This window comes from Falco naumanni, chromosome Z, assembly GCF_017639655.2.
Source record: "Falco naumanni isolate bFalNau1 chromosome Z, bFalNau1.pat, whole genome shotgun sequence".
Lineage (NCBI taxonomy): Eukaryota > Metazoa > Chordata > Aves > Falconiformes > Falconidae > Falco > Falco naumanni.
The window spans coordinates 24,629,373-24,648,835 of record NC_054080.1 but is presented as its reverse complement, the minus strand read 5'-3'; the positions used below and the strand labels follow the sequence as shown (position 1 = coordinate 24,648,835).

Below are 19,463 nucleotides of genomic sequence, written 5' to 3'. Positions count from 1 at the left end.
TACTTTTGGGCAAAATACTATCTCTAAATGTCATTTATGGCTGCCAGTTTAGAGGCAAACTGCCAGAATAGCTGCATATATTCTAGATATTAACCAGCTGAGACAGTTAATACAATAGCACTAGGGAATTACATGTGAAGTTTGGAATCTGCATTTATTCCAAACAATCAAACAACAACTTTGAACCTGACCAGGTTACAGGTGAGTCCTCCGTTGAGAAGTCTGAGTGAAACAGCAAGTACACGCTGATAAGCACTGAATAGTGACAAATAGGCCAAAAACCATAGTGAAATAGTGACATCTATGTTTGAAAACTGTTTTCATATGGATATCAGGGCCCTCTGAAAGGTTTCCAACTTCATGCCTGTATCAGGTCATATGCCCAGGTTTTAGTGCCTCCCAGTGCATGATCAGGACTTGGCTGGCCAGGGGTCAGATCCACAGAGGAGTACAGCCTCCACACTGCTGAGTGTGCTACAGCAATACTGTGATCCCAGGCTATGGTTCTCCACCCAGTGTGCAAGAGCCAACCCACACACAGAGTTGAGAGATTTATTTATTTATTGCATGTCTGTGTAGAGATGCACTAGGTGGTAAATCCACAAAGCTCGCACACCTCTTACCACATGGCAGAACATTTTATAGGCTTTGAACAAATGTTTACAATTACGTTTAATCACACTTAATTCTCATGGGTTCTTACAAGCCTGCTCTCCATCTAAAGGTACAGCATTCTTTCTTTTAACAGATAATGTTCTGGGGGGAGGGAGCTTTCTTGCGAGGGGGCTCTCTTTGCCTGAGGATGGATCTTTTAGTATGCTAACTAGGATAGTTCACACACAGTTCCAGTAATTTCTTGTTTGATCTCATAAACTACTTGGTTCTCCTTGAGTTTATCTTGTCCCCCAGCTTGATATATTTATGGTGTCTGTTTCTTCTCCCCCAGGGCCATGGTTTTTTTAACTATTTGTAAGGGTTGATTAACATCCTCTTTTTCAAATTATTTGACCTCGTGTTCTTCACTATATGTATTTCTTTAAGGTAAATAGTTCTTGTATCAATACCAGGTAGCCCTTAGCTTTGAAGCCTCTCTCTCTCTACCCAGCAAAGGAAGAGTTAAATATTTCAGAATGAGCACCAGCAAAATCCCAGTATTTTGAGCAAGTACTATCTATAACGGTCACCAGAAAGGTTAAGACAAAAGTCTTATGCTTCCCTCTCCCGAGTTTTGGAGTTGTATTTACCCCAGCAAGAAGGCATATCTGCAAGGAGGCATGGGCATTTAAGGGATCTAGCCCCTCAGTTGGCTCAGCCTGGCATGCAGTCAATGTGCAGGCCTGCACTGCAGCTGGGTATGTCCTCAACTGTGCCTAAACGCAAACACCTTCCATAGAGCAGACACCTGTCACCATCGGATGTTCTAGTCTAAGCTGAAGCCAATAGCTCTCAAGGACAACTGAAAACATGTATTCCATTTTTCCGGTGAATAAAGCTACCGAGGTTTTCATATATATGGGACAAGAACTGAAAACCTATTTGTGTTGCAATACAGATGAATACCACAGTGTGTAATTTATCATTTATAATTCATAGCTCATAATTGCTCTTAGTGAGCGGGACAAATATTGTAGATTAATACTGACATTTTTCTTATTGCAGCCTCAAAGGATCTTCTAGTCTGCAATTTCCTAATTAAATAGGATGTGCAATCACAGAATGAAAGAAAAGCTCTGATTATCTTAGCCTATGTCAGGCCAACATATTTTTCCAGTGAAACTACAATGGTGAGGATTAATGAGCAGTGTTAGTGTAAAATAATGTTAATGTTACCACCAGCAGATTGCATTATTTGTCAACTATTGCATGGTTTCACAACTGAGTATTTCATTATCTGAATCACACAGTGTTGCCGTTTAAAAAAGAAAAATTCCTGGGATTTTACATTCTACTAAGAAAACAGACTGAAACATGCAAATCATTGGTCATCAAAGAATATTATAGAGGTGCACAGCAGAGGAAGGGGAGAGAGAAAGAAGGAAGGAAAATGCATGGATTAAACTGATTTTCAGTCCTGTGGGCTAGCTGCAGCAAGCCAAACCAATTTCTCCAGCCTGCAGTTTCCTTCCAGCTGCCCTCCTCCCTGAGGGCTCAGTGGAAGCAGGTCACAAGATGCATGAATTGTTATGGCAGCTGCAGCCTGCACCTAGTTGTCTCCTCCTTGAATCCTCAAGAATTGTCAGTAATTTATTCCAGATTTCTAAGAAGCATTAGATCCACCATATAAGCAGAAGAGAACTGTACTATATGCGTAACTGCTTTTTCTCATCAGGGGCTGAGAAGTAGGGCTCACTGCTACCATTAGGAAAAACAATACTGCCCGCTGACTAGAAAAGCTGGCCACAAGGCAAACATCGGTATGTGTCAAAATTTTCTGGATTTAAAAGGGCACAACTTCTTTCCTTATTTGTCCAAATTAGGCAGTTCCAAAGTACAACAGGACTAGAAACTTCTTTCAAGGATACATAAGGACCAGAAATGGACATGTCGAAACACTACATCTTGCAAGACGCCAAGACGCGAAGTGTCATTTGTTAACTTTTTTGAGGTGGCCATTTTTAAATACTCCTCTCACCAGAAACTTTGCATGTTTGTTCCACATGCCCCTATGCTTCCATTTCCCCTGCTTCCCAGTGACCCAGAGACACAGTGACTTACAAGATAAGTCATGTGTATATAGACAGCAGCTCTTACAGTAATGGTATGCCAACACTCTTTTCAGGGTGAGAAATGCTGATCGCGCAGTGAGTACAGAGGGAATTGTGACAACCTCTTACACCTATACAGAATCAAAAGGCAGAACACTGATGCATCACTCTGCAATACAGCTATTGGCTCCATTTTGACAAAGCCAGAGGAGCCACGATTATGCAACATGCTTGCCAAGAAAACCTGCTGATAATCTGAGTACCCAGATGCCCTCTCCCAATTAACTGGACAAGCATAAACAAGCCCTATTCTGTACAACAAACCTCAGATCTCTTCCACCCCTCCTTACTAGAAAGGGAAGAACAGGGAATAAAGTAGGTAGCCCTGGACCTGTCCAGGTGACTCCGCAAATGGAGCACAGCCAGAAGAAAAATCAAGATATTGTAATCTTTCTCACTGTTGTCTGACCCATTTCCACAGGTCAAGAAGAACCTTATTGCAAGAAAACAGAAAAAAGGAATCAAGCAAAACCTAGAAGCCATAAAATGAACACCCTACTCCTGGCTAGCATGCAAAGTACCATACTAATACTGAGCTTCTGTGGCAAGAAGTCAAACCACCCTGAAAAGTTACCAGCACTACCACTATGACACAGTGGTAATTTAGACAAACAAATAGTTATTATGTTTGCCCAGTGCCCACCTTGACTGAGTTTCTTAACAAGAAAAAAACAGTTTGAGGTGATAACAATGCTGGCAAGGATGAGTGTGTGTATGTTTACATTAACCAATGTTTTGAAAATAAAAACTATTTCCAGAATTTGTGAATGTATCAGGAACTGGAGTTAACTTTTCCAAAACAAGTGTAGTGTACATACTATATACAGAGCAACAGAGTGCCAACGTACACACAACATCTCGCTCTGAAATGAATCACTCCTCCTACACAAAAATTAACAGTCACTTGGCTTCACAAAGGCCACATTTTCAGAAGTAGAAGCTGGGGCAGGTTCATCTAGCAGCTCCATAGAGCAGCTGAGCAGTTCACACCAGGCTGCCAAGCAAAATTGTAGGTACTCTGCACCAGGGACTAACGCGTTCTTTTCCTGCACCAGTTTCAAGTTTTATTCTTAAATAGATTTACTCAAGAGTAAATAGATACATGCCGTGGAGATCTCTCCACCTAGAAATTCCCATACTGACTTTCTATGTCTTTTTCAATAAATGTAAGAATTATTTATATCTACCTGTGGAAACACATTAGCCTAGAAGTAGTGTATGATTTGGCACTGGCACCCAGATTCACATGTTAGTAAGTGAGTCCTCTTTTGGGGACGCTCAGTATTTGAAAATCTGGTTTACTAACTGATTTGCCTGACCCTGGGTGAGGTACTTCATCTATTTATTTTTACAAAACTTTCAATCCTATAGGTACCACAAAGGAAAGTCAATCAGTGGATTCACATGACAGGGGAAAAGACATTTGCTCAAAATATTTTTTTCCTCCAGTATAACTTAGTCTATTGCCTTGTTCATAGTGAAAGACAGAACAGGAAGGAAAAACCCTTCAACCTGAGAAAACAAGCTCCAAATACAATCCACCACATCAAAACTTGTGATACAGCATGACCAAAGACATTTCTGAAGGAAAAAAGTATCACACATTTAACACAACTCTTAAAGCTCCAGTATTTTACTGGGTTTTATAATCAAACTTAGTAATTTACGCTACATTGTACAATGGAGAAAATTGGAGTACATTGGAGAAAAAACTTTAGGGCTAGAAGTCCTAAAATATTTCCAATTAGTATTATTAGTTCTAGAAGGAAACTGACACATAGCCAGTGAAGACCTTTATTCAACAAACAGGTGCTGTTAGGAAAAGGAAGGGAAACATTGAAGTCTGTTAATGAATGGGAGATGGGACAATAATAAAAATAATACAGTGATTCTGTAGAAACCAACAGTGCAGACTCAGCTGAAATTTTGTATGCCATTACCAGGCGCTGTACCCCAAAACAGGTGGGATTATTTCCTAACAAGCTCAGGAAAAAATAATAAGAATAATGAAAAAGAGAGACTGAAAGACAGGAGTGCCTCTCTTACATGGAAAACTGGTAAAACTGGTACTAACGTAAAATAATGAAGGCACAAATCCTGGGAACTCATTCATCCTGCCTGATAATGCAAGAACATAGAACTGAATAAAAGGTGAGAAACTGAATATCCAACAAACTATTTTTTTCATTCAAACTGCAAACACGCTGCAACCTGTTAGCACAAGGAGCCACTGAGACAAGAGCTTAGCAAGACGGCTATTTCTTTGGTTCTTCAGAATATCTGGGATGCTGCTGTTGATGTCAACACCCTTTGAAAGATACAGCAAGCTTCATGTTTCTGGAGGTAGTCAACCTCTAACAGTCTCACCATGTACAGGTGACTTCACACTAGCCTATTGCCAGCTTCATACCCTTTCCCTAATTCAACTAGTAATGACAAAAGACAAGGTACGCTGCTAGACAGATCACTGCTGCACACAAGTAATTCCTACGATCCCAACGACCAGCAGCAATTCGGCATTGATGTCCTGTCCCTACTGCACGGCATTCCTGGCATTACACTGACCTCTGGTGGGTTGCAGGGGAAAAAGCTGCAGACAAATTAAGCGCACAAAAAGTCAAGGAAAGCATACCCTGCAGCTTTCGTGGGAATTCAGCGAGGGCACGCAGAAAGCCAGGCGTTGAAAGTGCTCCAGCTCACTCCAGACAACAGGGCAGGAGCAGTATCACACTAATGACTCACTGTTCACAAAGCACTTTAGAGGTATTTCAGTTTTTACACACAATGCTCCCTCGTGATACGCCATCAGCTTGTGTTAGGATTTCCTGTAACATCACTGAAATATGGTGTACACAGCAGCCCCTTACTCTGTAGGAGGAAAAGGAGGATGAATAGGTGAATCTGCAAGCTTTGCATGCAACATCCCAAACTAACGTGTGTATGTTAAACCCCAACCTTTCTTGAATCTACTAAGGTTTTATTTAACTATATTAAGATAATTTTCTTTTCTTCCATTGCACATTTTAATGTACCTGAAGCCAAACCACTTGTTTTTAGGAGTCCTGATAGTTTCAGGGACCTGTTTTGTGCCATGCTGCCACAAATACTGGCACTGACAATGTGCCATGCTGCCACAAATACTGGCACTGACAAAACTTACAGTGCAGTCAGTTGATGCCGGGAAGAGGAACAACAGGCCAAAAGCCAGGAAAGGCAGGAACTGGTTTTCTTGCTAAAGAAAGCACAACAGGGAAATTATACCCTTACAATTTAGTGTTGGAATTCACTCAGGAAAACTAAGGACACACCCAGATAGAGTAGAACAAAACAATACATTTATTATATATCAGATTTTGACTGCTTATTAGAGTCCCAGGAAATCAATGGCTACTGAAAGGGATGAGAAGGCAGAACTGCTTCTACTGCACTGTCCTTGCAGAGCGAGACTGAATGTTGAATTGGCTCACATTCATTTCATTCTCCCTGCATGTAGTGGCAAATCTATAAGAAACTAACGTAATTTGACATGACAGGGTAGGGCGGGAAGCCCTCATCTGAAGATGTCAGTTGTCATCTGTTGAATCATATTTTGAAAATAGGAAATACGAGTGAATGAAGAGATCATTACTGCTGTGCCATCAAAAGCCTAAATAGGCTCTTTCAGTGCTAACTTGTCAGAAGTATTCTCAGGCCTGGTAAGATATACTTCAGCGATAAGAAGAGACCTTTTGCGCATGCTCAGGAAGTGCTTAACAATATTTAAACAGAAAGGGAAAACCTCAGTTTAGGTAGGTGGTAAAACTCACTTCAGTGCTGCGTTCTAAGCAGCTCAGTGCAGCTGGGAAGCACAACTCCTGCCCACACCAACTTAAAAGATGCAGGCACCCCACTGCTGGAGGACTACAGTGCCACTCACAAGCTGACTTTATAGATTTCAAAGAAAATCGTGGAGAAGTATACCCCAGTGAGTGTAGACGTTGCGAGTGCTCCCTCCCATGCCTTCCCAGTTTGGCAGGATAACAAGTAGCGCGCGCAACACTTCACAGGTCTTTTGGCTAGCCAGATGGTGATTTTTCACAAAATCTTCAAGAACTTAGTACTTCTGTAGCTCTTTCACAAATTTGGCTGAAACCAACTCAAAAAATATAAATTGACACAAAACCAAAATAATTACAGTGATTAAATCATTAACTGCGTCTTTAGGAAACCAAACAGAAAATAGTATCTCACTACTAACTTCAAAGCTGAAAAGGCTGAGTGTTTGAGTCTCAAGTCTTTCACTAGGTAAGTAAGCTTTTCTGTCTTAATTTCTTCAGGGTCAAGTTCTTTCTCCCCTTGTGCCCTGTGACTAAATTGACAGACTGGAATACCTCAGCCACTGCATGCCACAGGTCGGTGGTTCAGCTCAGATTCCCCACAAGAAGCCATGGAAGCTACAACAGGGCTATATATCAGAGAAGCGAATTCACTTCTGCAAACTTCACAATGTGTACAGTATTCTGTGACAGAACAACAAACTGCTGGGACAGCAATGTCTTAACCTGCCAAAGCATGATTCACAAGCACCTTCTGTTAAAGCTCCTAGATACCTAAAAGTGGCAGCAAGGTATCTGTTTCCATTTCAAGAGGATATTTTATCCACTAGATAACTAAGAATTATTGTTAATTATGCCCTCAATTTAGTATGTCCTGGTTTCATGAGGACTGATACAACAAATAAAATGTTCATGGACTCAACAGATTACAAATTCACATTCACTATGATCATCAGGTACGGGCCACAGAACTGCCTGATGTGAAGACACTCCTTTTTGAATTATACTGCCACTTCCAGAAGAATCTTATCCCTGTCAGATTAAAAAAAAAATAAACCATCAATGCAGAATCACTTTGTGTCCTTTGTGAATTGTTCCACTGATTTTTTTTATTGTCTTGCAAATTGTTTAGTAAGAAGAGGACCCACAGGATTTGTGACTAATGTCCTTAACCCATGTCTATCATACAAAAATCGCTTTGGTCACTGTTTTCTTACAGTATCTGACTGCTTCAGCAGGTTTATGGATGACACCAAAGTGATGACTTCTGGGAATGGATGCCATTCAGAGGGAGCTTGACAGGCTTGATGGGTGGGCCCATGTGAACTCTTGAAGTTCAACAAAGCCAAGTGCAAGGTCCTGCACTTGGGTCCATGCAATTGCCAGTATCAATAGAGAATGGGGGACAAATGGATTGAGAGCAGACCGCCGGAGAAGGACTTGGGGATCCTGGTGGATGAAAAATTGGACATGAGCTGGCAGTGTGCGGTCGCAACCGCAAAAGCCAATTGTATCCCAGGCTGCATAAAAAGAAGGGTGATCAGGAGGTCAAGGGAAGGGATTCTCCCCCTCTACTCTGCTCTGGTGAGACCCCAACCCTGGAACAGGTTGCCCATGCCTCATCACTGGAAGTATTCAAGGCCAGGTTGGATGGGGCTTTGAGTATGGTGTATTGAGGGGGTGGGCTAGAAGGTCTCTTCCAACTCAAACCATTCTGTGATTCAGAGATTCAGTAACAACTTCCAAACATGACAACAACACCTGAAATGACGAAGTTTTTCATGTAATCAGTTAGTGGTTTGTAGATAGAAAGTTTTCTCATGTAGGTTGGAGCTCTCCTGTATCCCCAGGCACAAATAACAATAGGTCACAAACACTAAGGATTTCTTCTTCACTATACTGTTCACTTGTGTAATCAAAATCTGGACTAATTGCATTTGTCTTAAACTTCTGTCCAGGCAGCTGTCCCTGAGCTGGAAATCAACTTGATTGCATCAGCAACACAGAGTAATGGATCTCCACTGATTTACTAGCTTGACTGCCAGCAACTGATAGGGTCCTATGCAAGACCATTACCCTTGTGTTTTAAGTATCACTTTACTTGAAGTGCTAACCTTTATGCATACCTAAGTTAGACTTGAGGCAATGCTTGAGACAATCTTATATGGAAAACATACGGAAACATTTTGAATGACAAGCCAAAGCTACTGAAGGTGAATCTGCTTAAAACTAATGCTAACAATATTTGTTAGTTTTGCTATAAACTTAAAACAGAGCACTAATAATACCCTATACTTTAGAGATACACCTAAGCATAATGAAACACACTCACAGAAAAATTCTGTAAAGCAAACTGAGGCTAAATTACTGAAGGAAGAATCCTGCTCTCTGGCAAGTCTATATGCTTCTCCACCAAGCTGTGAGTGGTGACATTTGCTTGCCCCTTAGCTTTTTCTTATGTTTATCTTTTTTGCCACCCCCCATCAAGACTGCAATGAACCATGACTCTTCTCTAACACTTGGGCATTTGGCAGCCCTTCTATGACCTCCTGTAATTTACTTGAGATGTCACACATCAGGCTGCACTGCCAAGTGACTTTGCCTCCTGGACACTCTCTGCTACTCCCAGGTAAGGAGGAGCTACAAGAAGCAAGCAGGTCTCCGCAGCTATAACAAACAGACCAAGGAAGGCTAGCAAGATTGCTGAATGGGTCTCAGGTTTCTCTACAACTGGTAGCCTCATTCTGATTTTTCTCCAGACATGGTCCCAGTTTATCCCTGTGGTGTTTATAACTGCCCTGTTCCCTACCTCATAGTCTTTCAAACACGGACTGTACTGCCTTCACTTACAGAGTCAGCAAATCTGGAAACCGTGCACTCAGAACTGAGCCTCTGCCAGCATTCAAGCCTCAAACATCCAGGGCTGTTGCACACTTTGCCCACCTGCATTGAGGCTGGTTACTTTGCACACGCGTCTCCAGCTGGGGGGCCAACAGCAGGGCACTGCCAGTATGATCACAAATGAGCAACACGCAAGATCAGGATGTTTTCGTGCAGTCCTCTTGCCACAAGCATGTACCACGTGAGAGCTACCACAGAAACGCAGCCCAGCACACGAGGATCACCTCCCGCCATGCAAGGCCTCCAGAGTGCTGCCCTGGCGGCCCCCGTGCCTCCCGCAGGGAAACTGAACAGAGTAACAGCTTCAGGCACGAGAGCCATTTTTTGGCTGTGAAGTTCTTTAAAATCACCACAGAAAAGCAACGGCTGGTGTCCAGGAACACCACCCCTACACTTCAGCCTGAAGAACCCTCGAACTTTCAGCCATCTTGCTCATTCATTTTTAGCCTTCAGCAGGCCTCACTGCGCGACTAACTATACGATGCTCTGCTTGCTATGAAGAAACACGGCAGCACACCCGCACCGCCAGGGGCCCAGCCTGGGCGAGCCACGCCGCTGAAACAGGCCGCACACACGGCAGACCCCTCGCGCAGGAGAGCAGCTTCCCCGCCAGATTTCCCACCGCAGGCCCCTCCGCAGCCGCCCCACCGCCCCGCCAGCACCGCCCGACGCTCCGCCCGGCGGCCCCCTGCCCGGCGCGGCGCCACCAGCCCCGCCCCGCCCCGCCCCGCCCCGCCCCCACCGCCGGGTCCCGCTGCGCGTGCGCAGGTGGCTGGGGCGCCCCGCCCCTTCTCGCCGGGCTGCCTCCTTCGCGCGGTCGCGCAGGTGGCCATGGGAGGGCGTGTCTCGGGTCCCGCCGCCCCGTTCCCGGCGGGTTCCCTGCCCGAGGCTCCGCCTGCCGCAGCCTCGCCTCTGGGGAGGACCCGGTACGCGGACCTCGCGCTGCAGGAGCGGCTGGCGCATGGCCCCTCCCCCCCCCGCCCCGCGGGAATATTGGCTCAGCCCTCTTGAGGCACGCTGGGAGCGGCGGGGGCGCGGCCTGGCCTGCGGCGTGCGCGGGGCGGTCGGGTGGCCGAGGGGGCGCGGGGTGGCGGCCGGGCCGGGCAGCCAACAGCAGCAGTAGCCAGCATGTGCGCTCGCTGCCGGGCGGGGGCTTGTCCGCCGGGGCGCGGGGAAGGAACCTGAGGCGCCTCAGCGTCCCTGAAAGCCTGGCTGGGCGGCCGGGTCAGGGTGCTGGCTGGAGAGGTAGGCCGGGCTGCCGCGGGGGTGCGCGGCGGGCTGAGCCGGTAATGGGAGGGGGCCGGCGGCGGGCCCTGGAGCACCGTCCCCGGAAGCCTGTGCTGCTGTCCCCGCAGCGGGCACGGGACCTGGGAGGCCTTGGGGCCGGGAGCGCTGGTTGGCCGGTGGTTGGGCAGCCGTGCCGCTTCAGCACACGGACAGCCTTTCTTTGCCCCGTCGGCATCTTGTCTCCGTGAAACCAGGCACCGAGCGAATAGCTGGCTCTTCGTCCGCTGGAGCTTCTGGTTCTGAAAGTCTCTGTGCAGCCTTCTCACCGCTGATTGGGAGAACTCGCTGAAAAAAACTCCTAGACGAGCGAGCTTTTTGATTTCTTTATATAGTTGCTTTACGTTCAACTCGTTTGGGCAGGCTTTTTGCCATCGTAGTCTTAGATGCGCCATATCCCTCCCAGTAGAAAGACAACCCGAAAGGAATACTTTCTCAGTAGTGTGGGAAAGGTGAGTGGGGCTGTTGTACAGTCACCTGTGCCCAGCTTTCTGAGATAATTCCAGGTTGCTGTAGCAGGCCACTGGAACTCGTGTAAGAGACTAGCCCTTGATCTTAAAGTGTGCTCATAGGGATGATAGGGCCGAGCCTGCTATGTGTTCTTTGAAATGGGGCAGTTATTTCAAGCATTTCTTGTTAGGCTCGTTGTACTGTTTGTGTATCTGTCACTCTTCCAAGTGAAGAAGTGGTTTTCCCTTTTCTTTCAGATGAAAGCAGTGGTAGTCTGTCGATGGCCTAAACAAGCACCAGCATGACCACAAGATGTCCCAAGAGCATGGTGTGCTTGGCTTTTCTGGTTAAGTGTTTATCATGTATAAAACATAATTTACATGTGAATTTTAAAGTGTTTGCCTGTTGATTAATCGAACTTTTTCATATGCTGTTACTTCAATTCTACAGAAATTGTATGTTCTAATACTTAAATTTTTGCCTTTGTGTTGCCCATTCATTCCTGGCCAGAATGAATGTGGTGTCAAAGAAGGCAAACAGGAATTCTTGCTCAGACTATTGAAGGAGCTGGTTATTTACCTTTCTCCTCCCTGTTTTTGCAAGGACAACAAAAAATCTGTAGAACATGCATTGTTGTCTAAAATTCACGAGTTCTTGAACTCATATTTAGTGGTTAACTATATGGGCACAGAGTTCAGGTCAGGCTGACCCTCTAGAGTTGTCAAAAGTGACAAATGAAGGGACTTCTAATCAAGGGAGTCAGCCTTGGTAGAGACAAGAGGAAGAGCATCCTATCTTCGTGATGTAAGCCATGCACACTTAGACTACCTTGTTTCTGTTAAACTGATCATCTAGCTCTTACGCTCTTTAGCCTTGCCCTGGAAGTGAACTATCCTCATTATAATAGTAAAAATCACACCCCCTAAGGGAAAGACCCAGGCCCACTAAAAGACCCTTCCTCAGAGAGCATGCGTGGTAGTAAAATAAGTTAGGTAATGGATATGCAAATGTGTAGCCAGTCATCTATGTGGACCTGCCCTCCGGGCAGGGAAAGTGCAGTAAGATTTTGTATATAATGTTTTTAACTTTTTACTGCAGTATGCTAGCTTTATTTGCTAGCATCCAGACTTGTGCATCTCTGTAATAAAACAGTATCTGGTCTCAGTATGTAAGACTGGGTTGTTGCATGCCTGGAATGGACTTGCATTTTAAAGACAATAGTATGGTTGAGCAGATACATTGTAGATTCTGTGCTTCAGTCTTTTTAAATTAAGAATCTGGCAGTTATTTAAAAAGGAAAAGCTAAAATCATAATGGCCACTTTCAGTGGTGTTTAGCTGTCCTGTCCATCATGATAACTTCTTAAGCCTGTGCTGCAAGTAATTAGTACATAACATTTCAGACTCCTGCAGTGTCCTCTTGTTTTCTAGTTGTGAAAGATATCTACAGTTTCAGAATACTCAGCTACAGAAAATATGTTCTTCGAGATATTTACATAAAAATCTTATTTAATGGGGAAGAAATGTGTTTTGCCTTTGTGCATTTGCCTTTTTGTTATTTATGTCTCGTGTCAGAAAGTTATAAAGAGAGTCTCTCTGTGGGATTATTCAGTATTGCATAATAGTGTATTCTACTCTTTTACTGTACATAGAACAGTCTTTCCTTTTACATCAAAAGATGTACTTTTGAAAGTGAAAAGTGTACTGGAATGTTGCTAGCAGTAGTGGCTCTTACCTTGGGGATTGTGGCGTCTGTTCCTACCAGAATGCTTAATGCTATGAACACTTCTTACAGAGTTCTAGTGTGCTTTTCTGGAAGTCAAGGAGCTCACAGAGACTGTCCTGTGTGGTGAAAGCCTCTAAGCATGAGAAAGGTGTGTAAGAAAAAGTTGTAAAGTACTGATTGCGTAGCTGTCCTGAAGCTTCCTTCATGAGGTGAGTGATAACTTCTTGTGCAGCTGTGTCCTTCAGCATTATTTTATAATGAAGCAGACCTTCTGTTGAAAAATAAATTTGGCAGAAGGAATTTTAGAGCAGAAATCAAAATTGCAACATTGAGATTGAGATCAGCCTGATGACTACGTTCTCATCAAGAAAAGCAAAGTGGAAACCCTAATGTTTGGCGTGAGTGGCTTATTAAAAGCAATTCATGGCTGCCAGTGTGTCCAAGAAGAGTCTGTGCTTTTCCATGTTTGGTTTTTGGGGTGATACTGTAGAGCAGTTCAGAATGGAAGGACTGAAAATGTTTGAAGATTGATGAAACCCAAAAGCCTGGAATCTTATGTGCAAAGTGCTGTTTCATTGTAAAGTCTTGGAAAAGTCAGCACTGCTGAAAAGTTGAGTAGTGCAAGTCAGCATGAAATTCAGTGGTACAAACAAGACATTAATAAAAATAACATGTATTATCAAAGATTTATTCGGTGCTGAAACTGTGGTTTGTGTAACCTACATACCCAAGGGCATGACAAGTATCCAAGTCTTTGAAGCCAGGAACTTCTTGGGTAGTACTGGAATGTGATATGTGATGTAAGAATGATCCAGCACTGAGAAATTATTATGATAACTTACCTGCATTTGGGGAGATGTAAACCACACTGAGTAAGCTATTAGACAGCCAACTCTAAATTTATAGACACTAACTCAAAGGTGAAATTCAGAGTGCAAACTCAAGTCTCAAGTCAAACTGAAGAAGTGACTGATTGTTCTAACTTAGAAAAAGTCACAATGTTACAGCACATGCTAAGGAGTGGTGTTTCTCTTGAGTATTGTTAAATACTTTGTGCAGTACTGTAAGAAACTCGGTAATTGCCTTAAACCTTGGTTGGTGCTGTCCACCCATTGATTTGTCCTTCACGGTGGTGGTGCATACGTAGCAGATGGTAAGAAAGACAGAAGAAGCAGAAGCAAAATGCAATTACAGCCATGAGCCCACCCTGTAGCTTAAACAGGTATTTTCATTTGTGGTCATCCTAAATAACTCCTTTCAGGTAGTGACATTAAAAGTTGGCATCTTGGACAGGATGCCCTTGCAAGACTGAACAAAACAGAAGGGACTAGGGCCCTTAACATGGCCCTTTCCTTAGAAAGTGCCTGACAGGAGAAGGGGCAGAGGATCTTGTAAAGATTTGCACTGGATATGTAAACCCACAGTAGGCAGAATACTTTGGAGTACTCCTTTTGCATTGTGTGATGGCTGTTGTTGGGATCAATTTGGGGATCCAACAATGGAGGATAATCCCCTCCTTGAAAAATTGAAGTGCTATAAAGCCAAATGCTCTCTTCCTGGCATGGCGTAGGCCCAAAACAATTGGCAGTGTGGATAGGATCACTCTTTGGCAAAGGAAAAAAAACTGCAGATGGGGAAAGGAAAAGCAACAGTTTGTGCTGTTACAGGGGCTGTGTTAATTGCTGCTCGGAAGGAAAAGCAAGTAGCTAAAGGGACAAATAACTCCTTACAAGAGCAGATAGGAAACCTGCAAAGTCAACTCGCCACTGAACGTAACAATACTCAAGTGGCTTCACACAACCTGATCAGACTCCCTAGACAGAATCCTATGGTCTTGAGTTGGAAGAAAATGGGCAGGAGTCTGACAGTAGGATAGGTCTGTCCTCAGACCTAGAGAGTGAACTACGAGTCTCCAGTCTGGTGAAACCAGCCAGAAAAACAGACATCTGATCTAAACCCTATATATCCAATTAAAGAGTTAGAGGATAGCAGGAACCTCTTTTATCGTGGGCATGGGGAGGTGGTAATGAGGCCCTTGATTAAAACTGAAACCATTGATAATGGTCAGAGGGATGCTTAGCAACATACCATGTGCACTATCCCCTGTTCCCCTACAGAATTGGCTAAAATACAGGAAAAATACTCCTGGGGGTCCCAAGAAACTGAAACTGGGTATGTGTCGAGTGTCGCCCTCACAGGATGGGATTGTATTCTGCTGAGCAAAGATGAGACTAAAGGGTACTGGGGACCCAGAGTCTTCTGAACTGCAGAAGATAACAGGGAACCATTGTCCTTGACCAAGAGGATAGCATATTGGGCAGGAGGGTTATACCCAGTGGAGAGAGGGGACCCTTTTTTTTTTTTTTTTATTAAAACACCCATGGCAGGCCCCGTTTTGGCAAGTGTGTAGGAAGCCCTTTGCCTCCCAATTGGTGCATGACTGCTGCTTCTGCAGCAGCCTTCTCCTATGCAGTGTGTGGAAAGACCCCAAGAGCTTTCATCCTCTAGTCAGGGGATTTCCTTATGCTTTAAAACTCTATGCTGTTCAGCTACAAGATTGGTTGCAAGCTTCCCGACTGAAACAAAGGGGAGGCCTCCCCAAAATGACTTGTGGCGAAAGTGGTGCAAGAACTAATTAACTACAGAAGGAGAGAGAAGTGCTTAGGTAGGAGAGTTGATAGCAGTTTGGAGTGTGATAAAATGAGAAGCAGAAAGCAAAGAACCATTGTTCATTTACACTGATTCATCTGCTGTATTCAGGGAATGTATTCTGAATGGCTCCCATCTTGGGAACAAAACCAGTGGGAAGTTAATTGAGCACTGGTGTGTCAGTGAGGAAAAATGGGAAGAAATTCGCAACATCACTAAACAGAGATGTTTTGTAGCAGGATGGGTAGCTGTACACCCAACCGGAGATCACCCCTCACACCTTTTGAACAATCAAGTAGATGCACTAACCTGTTTAGCCACACTAGCGGTGGAAGCAGAGGGGGGGAAATGGGAACATTGGTTAGAATGGTTATATTTAAATGAGGCCATTCTGGAAGTAAAGACCTTTGTGAAAGAGGCAGTCAGCAGGAGATGGTCTGTGACCAGGGAGCTATGTAACACCATTATCTCAGCATGTGGCCTATGCTGTACAGAGTCGGGAACATAACCCTCTCAGGGATCGTTCCCTATGCTTAAGGGACAGTAAGGGGCTGTGGGATACTGGGCAAGCAGGCTACATCAGTCCCTTTTGTCTCTCAGAAGGAAAGCAGTATGTATTGGTGGGAGTTGGCGTAACTTCTGGGCTAACTCAGACTGAAGCTGTCCTGCAAACAACAGGGGAATATACAGTGGACAGTCTGAAATCATGGTTTAGTTGTTTTCCTAAATCCAGAGTTATCCGGTCAGGCAGCAGTAGCCACCAGTTCTAGTGGGCTTACCCACTGTGAGACAAGCACCTCTAGTACTGAAAGCTCAAAAGAATATGTATACAAGGGTAGCTGCTGATGTCCATGGGAAAGATCATTGAATCCATACCAGATGAATCATCCTTTTTGGGTCAGCAATGTCAATGTGTGGTCGGACTATGAGATCCGAACCTTGTTTCTTTTCCATTGCAGGAGTGACTGGCCCAAAAAACCCAAACCCAACTAGATGAAGATCCGTGTGTTCACCTGCTGATGTTCCCTTACTGGATCCATCGCCATGAATTTTTCTCTACTAGGACCTCCAGTGGTTTGGGGAATGTTACTGGCTATAGTTATTTTCTACATGTTTTACTGTTTTTGCGCTTTTACCCACCACATCTGGTGTGGGAGACCCCGCAGTAATCAAGTTGTGTAACTAGGGTGACAAGCATTGGCAGATAGTGATTCATCTATGCTCATGCCCTAAGTAAGCTATCTGCAAGCTTATTGCCCTACCAATTGCTTTAGCATTTTAGGATCTATAAAATAATTGCCAACATGAGTCACCCAAAAGTTAGTGTTTGTCGTGTTTGTATTGACTTTATATGCAATCACTTTGCAAAGTAGTGGTCCTGATCTTGCATGGGAGCTGATTCAAGGTTTTGCCCAAATGTGGAACTCCTTGGACCAAGGCCTATGTATCGCATTACCTCGATCTTCTGAAGAAGGGCTGAGATTTTTCGTATCTATTGTTTAATGAGAACACCACAGTACAGGAGTATATGCCCTGTTTAATCAATGGATCTTGGGCAGCTTACTACCACCCAATATGTATACCACAGAGGCTGAATCTCTGTGGTCTCTACCATCAAACTCGCCTTGCAAACTTACTGGCTGGATGATGGAAAGATGCCAAATTAACCAAACCCTGGGTGAAAACAATGCATTTAGAGCCCATGTAACTTGCAGGCTCTTCCCATAGGGTCCTGTAGAAAATCCATTCTTTTATTTGAGCTCGTCTGAAGTAAGTTCACTGTACAATGGGATCTGCCTTGGTGCATGGAACTTCCACACCATGTGGGTGTCAGGAATTGGGATACACAGTAATTCTAATGGGCTTGGTCCAGGGACGTTTTAGAAAAAGGAGTACCATATAATGATACTGTACTTGAGCCATGTCCCAAGCAACCTGAAAATTCCCTTTTTAACTGTTCTAAAGTAATAATGTGCAAAGAAGGACCAGGAAATCAACCAGAAATCTGGTTCATTTATACTCAGTATTTCAATTCAGGATATGTGTACATGCTGTGAATACCTCACACAGGGATGGAGAAATAAGGACCCCAATTGTAACCAGACCTTCAAACAGAAAATGCGGAAGCAATACAGTATACCTTATGTCCATTTTCTGGTAACGAAAATAGCTCTAAATTCTACACCACGAACTTACGCATCTTCTTTTGAAGAACTTTCTAACTGCAAAACTGGTGTATATCCTGCTCCTTCAGGGCTGGCATGGGGATGCTCTGATGGGAAGTTCTATTCATAGTTAACTTTAGAACATCATGCTGGTTTAAAGTGTGGGGTAGGTATCTCTTCATTATGCCCAGATCATATCTTTAATTTTCCAAGTTCTTCCCCATGAGCATGCAGGAAGGTAAAACAACCCCCAGCTTGTCCAGAGTGTGTGATAAAGGGAGTCCAAATTCCTGATTATTATACTAGAAGATAGGCTATATCCCTGATGCTAGAAAGTATTTTTGCCCCTTATGTAACCCAAAACCAACATCAGTTTGTCTTGGAAAATCTCACCTGGCAGGTACATGTTTTGGACTTGATATGCTTTTGGAGAACTGAGTCTGCAGGTCCAACAAGCATCGAAGGTGACACACTAGAATCATCTAGCTGTAGATATGCTGTTGCTGAAAGGAGCCAGTGGGATGCTAAACCTCACCAATGGAGAATGTTGCATCACCATACACAATGCAACCACAATCAAAGAAGCTGGGGCAAAGATGAAAGAAATAGCAGACCAAACAGCAGTGCTTTTCCAGGCCGTGCAACTCAAAGGCTGGTTTAATGGGCCAGGTTCCTGGCTACAATCAATCTTGCGATATTTGGGACTCATGGCATGGGGAGCTTGGCTAGCAAAGATACCACGTTAGTTACAGGATTCATATTTTTAATAATTGCTGTTGCTGTTGTGTGCTGTATGGTCAACTGTGCCCTTTTCCCCTCTTCTGTCTGCTACATGAGAACCACCACCTCTGAAGAAGACTTAGAATGGGAAGTGAAAATGAAAATACTTTGTTTAAGCTGCAGGGTGGGCTCATGGCTGTAATTGGATTTTGCTTCTGCTGCTTCTGTCTTTCTGCTATGTGTGCATCACCACTGTGAAGGACAAAATCAATGGACAAACAGCACCAACCAGTATTTAAGTTGCAGAGTGGCATAAGGGACCAATAGATTGATAATTGCCTTAAATGTTGCTTAGTGCACAAATTCAAGTGGAGCTGGTGCAAATGTGTTCTGCTCAAATTGGAAAGGAACTGAAATGAGCTGTTGCTGCAGAGTGAGCTGCTGCTGCCTCGGCTGGTAACCACAGGGGCGGTACAGGATGTAATGGCTGTAGCTAGCACTTCCTGGAAGAAAGTTCTGTGGTAAATAAGGCAACTGCTGATGTGCACCGCAGGGGTGGCCTAAAGCTTTTGGGGGCACTTATCCCTCATGACCACCGATGAGGACCCCCTGCAACCACTGCTTACACATGGAGCCTGTGCAGACACAGACCACATCCACCCTCATTTTGTATGTAAGTGAGGAGGCATCCTCTCAAAAGCATAAACCCAAATCGACCAAAACTTGGGTGGGGCCTCTACCACCCAGACACCCAGGGTGAAGACGACCAGTGGGACGCCACTGGATCCACGGGCGGTGAAATTGCTTTTTCTTTCTCTTCCTCTCTTGCCCTCTCTCCTCTTTCTTTTTATTGAATAGTGACCAGATCTAAGTAAAAACATCTGGCACAGGACTTGCTTGTCCAGTTAAAAGTAATAGCCATTGAGATACTGTATCTAACCATGTGCCTTGTATTTTGTATTAATAAATCATAAAACTGGTTGGTTGAT

General features: G+C 44.2%; 1 long non-coding RNA gene and 1 other non-coding gene across 2 annotated transcripts; both read left to right on the top strand.

Annotated features, from left to right (window-relative positions):
* The first annotated feature begins 10,277 nt into the window (after positions 1 to 10,277).
* On the top strand, positions 10,278 to 19,453 carry LOC121081211. The gene is made up of 3 exons (XR_005825608.1): positions 10,278 to 10,407; positions 11,473 to 11,561; positions 13,010 to 19,453. It is a non-coding gene; the product is annotated as an uncharacterized LOC121081211 (long non-coding RNA).
* LOC121081747 lies at positions 11,694 to 11,825 on the top strand. The gene has a single exon (XR_005825792.1). It is a non-coding gene; the product is annotated as a small nucleolar RNA SNORA13 (small nucleolar RNA).
* Positions 19,454 to 19,463: the final 10 nt, after the last annotated feature.